Source organism: Mizuhopecten yessoensis, unplaced genomic scaffold, assembly GCF_002113885.1.
Source record: "Mizuhopecten yessoensis strain PY_sf001 unplaced genomic scaffold, ASM211388v2 scaffold10293, whole genome shotgun sequence".
In the NCBI taxonomy this organism is placed as follows: Eukaryota; Metazoa; Mollusca; class Bivalvia; order Pectinida; family Pectinidae; genus Mizuhopecten; species Mizuhopecten yessoensis.
In genome coordinates, this window is record NW_018408474.1 from 323,517 (window position 1) to 329,764 (window position 6,248).

Below are 6,248 nucleotides of genomic sequence, written 5' to 3' on the forward strand. Positions count from 1 at the left end.
AAATAGGGGACAAATAGGGGACAACTAGGGACAAATAGTTGACAAATAGGGGACAAATAGGGACAAATAGGGGACAAATAGGGGACAACTAGGGACAAATAGTTGACAAATAGGGACAAATAGGGACAAATAGGGGACAAATAGAGGACAACTAGGGGACAACTAGGGACAAAAAGGGACAAATAGTGGACAAGTGTGTACAAATAGGGGACAAATAGGGGACAAGTGTGTACAAATAGTGGACAACATACAATACAGAATCAGCAGTATCTGCATATTTTTACATCAAAAAAAATATTTCGTACTTGTTTTAATTTAGTCTCGAAATACGTTCTTTCACATTGATCGATTTATCTATCTATTATTAAAATAACCTTAGTTTCAAACTTCTTAGAAAAAATCAAGAAGGATTCTATACAAAAAATAAAATAATAAAAAATAAAATAAAAATGACAACGGCGCGCATCGAACCCGCGACCATGTGCCCACAATCAGAATTCGACCAATCAGATTTAACGAAGTAAAAGTATCAGCCATATTGAAACCCAAAACATCTAGAAGAAACAAACCGCATATCGACTTGCACGTTCTGCTACAGCACCGACACACTCACTTCCTACACGAAAAGAAAGTTCATCTCGATTTAATACCACACTCGAAAACACCGTAAATATGCCGTGAATTTTATTTATATTGTAAATAACGCATTATTGTGAGAAACAGAGCCCCTCATTTTCACGGAGACATGATTGCAAACAGTCTACAAAATGTAAAGCAGCAGCAGGAAAAACCCAGAAGAACCGAGAGAGAGTGCCTACTAATATTTATTGAGTATATGTACAATGAAACGCATTCTGTTTCCTTCTTCTTCTTCTTTCTCACAGGGTCCAGTGGTCGAGTGTAGTCCTATTACCTAGCATACCTAAAAACCAGAAGGAAATATTTAATACAGATACAAGGGCGATAATCCTGTCAGTACCTCAAAAATGATGACATCACAATCAAAACACACGTGATGAATAGATGTTACTATGAGCCGCAGGGTCGGGGGGTTGCTAAGNACACATTAAACAACTGTTTTAATTAAGTATGCCTTTCTACTACCCACTGCTGTTCACGGGTTTAAGGCCCATTCCTCTCTCTGCCATTTCACATAACCAGGTTGCAATCGCATTCTCACGAATAGATAATATATTGTGTAGGTATTAATATTGTCTGACGTCCGACTGGGGTTTTATGGAGTGTTCCTATCTGTATTACAAAATGTCATAATAAGCTCATTACTAATTGTTTTACAAGTGAATACGTGTATCTGGTTTATTGGCCGAGTTTCACGACTGATCGGGTCTTGAAAATTTTGAATTTGAATTTGAATTTGTTATGTCAATGGGTGACATATGATCAGCTTGCCTGTTTTGCCCGATAGGGTATACGTAGGAACGCGTGAGAGTGTTCAGACTGTGAGAGAATGAGGATTTTACACCACGGAAATCACGAGAGCTGGATTGTCTGTTGCCTGGGTGCTGCGTCTACGATATGCTTATACTACTGCAATTTGTTCACATGTATTAAATGTTGCCGTTTTGATATAAAACTCGGAGAATGTGTTGGATTAAACATATCTGTCTAATCATAAAGTGTACACTCTTTATTAGTGTGTTATTCTAAAATAATACCTGTTCAAAGTAATTAGGGAAATGTACCAAAATCACGGAAGTCAATAATTAGATTGCTTTCCGTGACCCGCAAATATATTATAATAATTACATTTCTTCGTTTGTCACATTGATTATTGCTTACGTTTATGGCCATATAAGCATGTGCATTATTTTTTACTAGCTGCATTATGGCTCTCAGTGGGTTTTTGTTTTTCATGACACTTAAGTTGGGGAATATCTTCCAAAAAAGCCCCCCCCCCCGGAAAATATTACATTTCTGTTCAGCCAACAAAGGAATTAATATTCAATATTATTTATGTTCTTTTATTACCATAGTTTGCAATAATGTTCACAATTTTAATATGATTGGGAGTGTATGTGTATTGAATATTTAAACGGTGTCCAGCTATAAGCGTTTTGAAAGTGTGGAGTTTAATGATGTGCTTTTGCAGTCATGTTTTGGTCAATGACAATATGGATTTGAGAATTAATGGCCCGATTCAAGGTAGAGTAACAAGTTTGCTATATGTAAACATGCTATTTTTGGTATCAAATCGGCCGAGGTTTTTCAGATGGTTCCGAGTGATGCTAGGTAGCCCGCAATTTATCGCTTAGTTTAGCCTTGCTTAAAACATTAATTTGCAGGTATAGCCTATTACGCTCTAGCAGAGACGTATATATAAACGTCTCTGGCTCTAGGTAATTTTAGAACGATTCAATTCAATAATACTGCAAACAAAGAAAAAAATCTGTTGCAGGTATTAAACACATACGAAAGTTTTGTTTAATTGCAATAGCAGCGAGTTTACAAGTATAACAGTTGTAAGCGTAAAACGTTCATTTCATGTAAAATAATAAATCATATATTTTCATGGCAAACAACTAAGAAACATGTAGGTAACATTTACACTTGTAAGCTATTAATCCGAAGTGCTGATATGGATTCTCAAATTATATTTCAGTTGGCTTCAAAATATTTTTTTAACTATTTTGACAACAACAAAAAACAATTAAAAAAACACTGGTGTGTTATTAGATCGAGTGAAGAATGACCAAGCTGGAGCTCACCAGGCTCGGTTTCGGGATTTTGAATAATATAATCATAATTATTAATTGTAATAATTTTGATTGATAAAATATGCGTATACACATCAGTAAATTCAAGCAACACCTTGTATACGGTGTTAATACACATTCTAACCTGGTTATCAAAAAAAGCTAAGATTTGTGATGGAGCTGCCAAACTGACAAGATAATGAAAGTCAATCTCTTGGCTTTCCATGAGGAATCCCCGCATTTACTTAACCCAGGTCTAAAAAAAAACCAGGCAACAAGACCATGATGTAGCCTAACCTGGAGTACCGTGACAGCAAACGGGACCATCAATAAAGAAAAACAATATATTGATATGGTCCAGAAACATGCTGTAAGATGTGCTTTTAACAGGTATCATAATACATCACGGGATGACGATGATGCACTGCATGCATTAAGATGGCTTGGTTGCAGTCAACAAAAACAGATACCTGACCCCACCTACCCTGTGCAACAACTGGACAACAACTGACTCTTTGCTATGAGCTACTTTGTACCACCATTGTCAACTGATTACTAGATACTGCATAAAAAGGAGGGAGGGATATAGTGGAACTGGACTGGGTTGATTGTCGGCAATCAGGTAGCTCAAACTCCTTCTTTGTGAGATCCATCGCTCAGTGGAACACCAAGACATATAGATCAAGTTCGAGCACCATCCTTGAAATCCTTCAAGGATGCTTTGGAGAGAGCAACAGAGGACTAATATAACTACAACTTCTATATATACATGTAGTTTTTACCTATTTACCTAAACAAATAGCCTCCTAAGAGGCATGCTTGTAAAACAAGTATTTAAAACTAGTAAGACAACCATTGAACTAGCTCCTGGTTTATACAGATAGTATATCACTAGTACTTGGCTAACACAGGCAGTATTACACCAGACTTATACGGAAATAAGTTTTAGCACCAGGTTTATACAGGTAGTATATCACTATAGTGCTTGGCTAACACCGGCAGTATAACACCAGACTTATACGGAAATACGTTTTAGCACCAGGTTTATATAGATAGTGTAACATTAGCACAAGCTTACAATAAACATAGTTGAGCACCAGCCATAGGTACCGTTTTGTAAAGTTAGTTTGTTCCGTAAAACACCCAAATTATGTTTTTAACCCCAAAAATGGTCGTGACACAAGAACTGTAATATAGCCTTATATCTGGGGGTAAAGAATTTTGAAAATCTATTTATAACACCCCTAAATATAAAGTCCATGGAGGAACCCTGGATTAATTGCAGTCTAAAGGTCAACATTTTGCAGGCCCCATTATGTACCTTACAGTGCCCCCATGGTGAATGTTTAGTAACAATGACCTTTACTTTGACCTCAGAACTGTATTAAATAGTATGTAGATGTGTAATAGGCGTTTAAAACACAGTTCTGTGCAATAGGGGTTCAAACACTTTCTAATGTCTAGGCCAAATTATATGTTGAGGCCATGACGAATCCCAAAAACTGAATTTCGACCATTCCGGCATTGGATGTAAAGTAAATCCACTATGTATCAATCTTATGATATCAACATAGTTTTCCACATACAACTCGAAGATATAGCCGATATTTTCTTGGCCTATCAAATGCTGTGACGGCCATCTTGAGTTGGACAAAATCAGAAGCTGGCAATTTGATGTTAAGGTTATCCCTTTTGTATGACAGAAACCTTTACTGTAATAGGGAACACTGTTTTGTATGACAGAAACCTTTACTGTAATTGGGAACACTATTTGGTGTGACAGAAACCTTTACTGTAATAGGGAACACTATTTTGTATGACAGAAACCTTTACTGTAATAGGCAACACTATTTTGTCTGAAAGAAACCTTTACTGTAATAGTCAACACTATTTTGTCTGAAAGAAACCTTTACTGTAATAGGTAACTCTGTTTTGTATGACAGAATCCTTTACTGTAATAGGGAACAATATTTTGTGTGACAAAAACCTTTACTGTAATTAGGAACACTATTTGATGTGACAGAAACCTTTACTGTCATAGGGAACACTGTTTTGTATTACAGAAACCTTTACTGTAATAAGGAACACTATTTTGTATGAGAGAAACCTTTACTGTAATTGGGAACACTATTTGGTGTGACAGAAGCCTTTGCTGTAATAGGGAACACTATTTTGTATGAGAGAAACCTTTACTGTAATAGTCAACACTATTTTGTCTGAAAGAAACCTTTACTGTAATAGGGAACACTGTTTTGTATGACAGAAACTTTTACTGTAATAGGAAACACTATTTTGTATGACAGAAACCTTTACTGTAATAGGGAACACTATTTTGTATGACAGAAACCTTTACTGTAATAGGGAACACTGTTTTGTATGACAGAAACCTTTACTGTAATAGGGAACACTATTTTGTGTGACAGAAACCTTTACTGTAATAGGGAACACTGTTTTGGAAAATTTGTCTGGACAAGGTTTTGAAATAAACATACAAAAAGGCAATAACTTTTTTTTCAAAAGTCTATTTTAACCGCAATATATATAACAGCTGCACAACTTAGATGTACCGACCATGCAATTAGTATATTGTCATTTATTTCAAACATATTTTAATCCACTTATAAATACTTATCAAAGTGTAAACACTGTATAATCAGTTATTGTTATTCTGTCTAGATTCTGACAAAGACTATAATACAAAAGGCCTCATTGTTCATGTATGGTTCAGATGCAGAGACGTATAATTACAGTTGTGTGTGGTTGATGACATATTCTCATACTCCAGAAAATAATTACAAAATTGATGACCCAGAAGGGAAAAACCCATCTTATTTACACCAATATCAATCCGCCAACAAAAATCGAAAACATGCTATAAATATACATTATTCAAAAGCTCAATACCTGTAGATTCCAATAATCAAAACACATGTAACAAATTCTATGCTTATAATTCTTATGAGCACAGTGTTTAGCCAGGTCTAATTTTAAGTAGGAACTACAAACATATGAAACACTTGCTGGGCTGTTTTAGGGATAAATCCTCGTGTGTAATTATGCGTAGAAATATACTTATAACCCTTTGTATACTTTTTTTTACAGGAAGTAGTCTTTAAATTTTCTGTCCTCCTCCCAAGAAACAGCTTCATAGGTGTGAGGATCAATATGAAAGCATTCTCGACATATAATGTCTATCTCTAGTGATCAATCGACTGCATTCTTTTCCTGAAACTGATGTAAAATACAGCATTTTAAAACCACTTTTTCATTTAATGTGGACTAATGACCCCTAAATTAGTTTACAGTTTTAAACATGTATGTCAGCACATTAAGAGATACAATGGTACAATAAATGTAATATTTCATTCAACAGATCCAATATCGACACCCGGTAAAATATGTTGAGCGAGTAACACTATATACCAGGCAAAAGTGGCAGATAAGGTAAACCGGAAGTATAATTATTGCGACTTGAGTTATATATAGAACTGTAACAAAACAATGAGATTGCCTGCAGTGGGCACAGGCTCGATC

At 35.5% G+C, this 6,248-nt stretch overlaps 1 long non-coding RNA gene across 1 annotated transcript; it reads right to left on the reverse strand.

The window, feature by feature from the left end:
* Positions 1-806: 806 nt before the first annotated feature.
* On the reverse strand, positions 807-5,946 carry LOC110460024. Its single transcript, XR_002463956.1, has 2 exons — positions 5,805-5,946; positions 807-922 (listed from the first exon to the last, which is right to left on the reverse strand). It is a non-coding gene; the product is annotated as an uncharacterized LOC110460024 (long non-coding RNA).
* Positions 5,947-6,248: the final 302 nt, after the last annotated feature.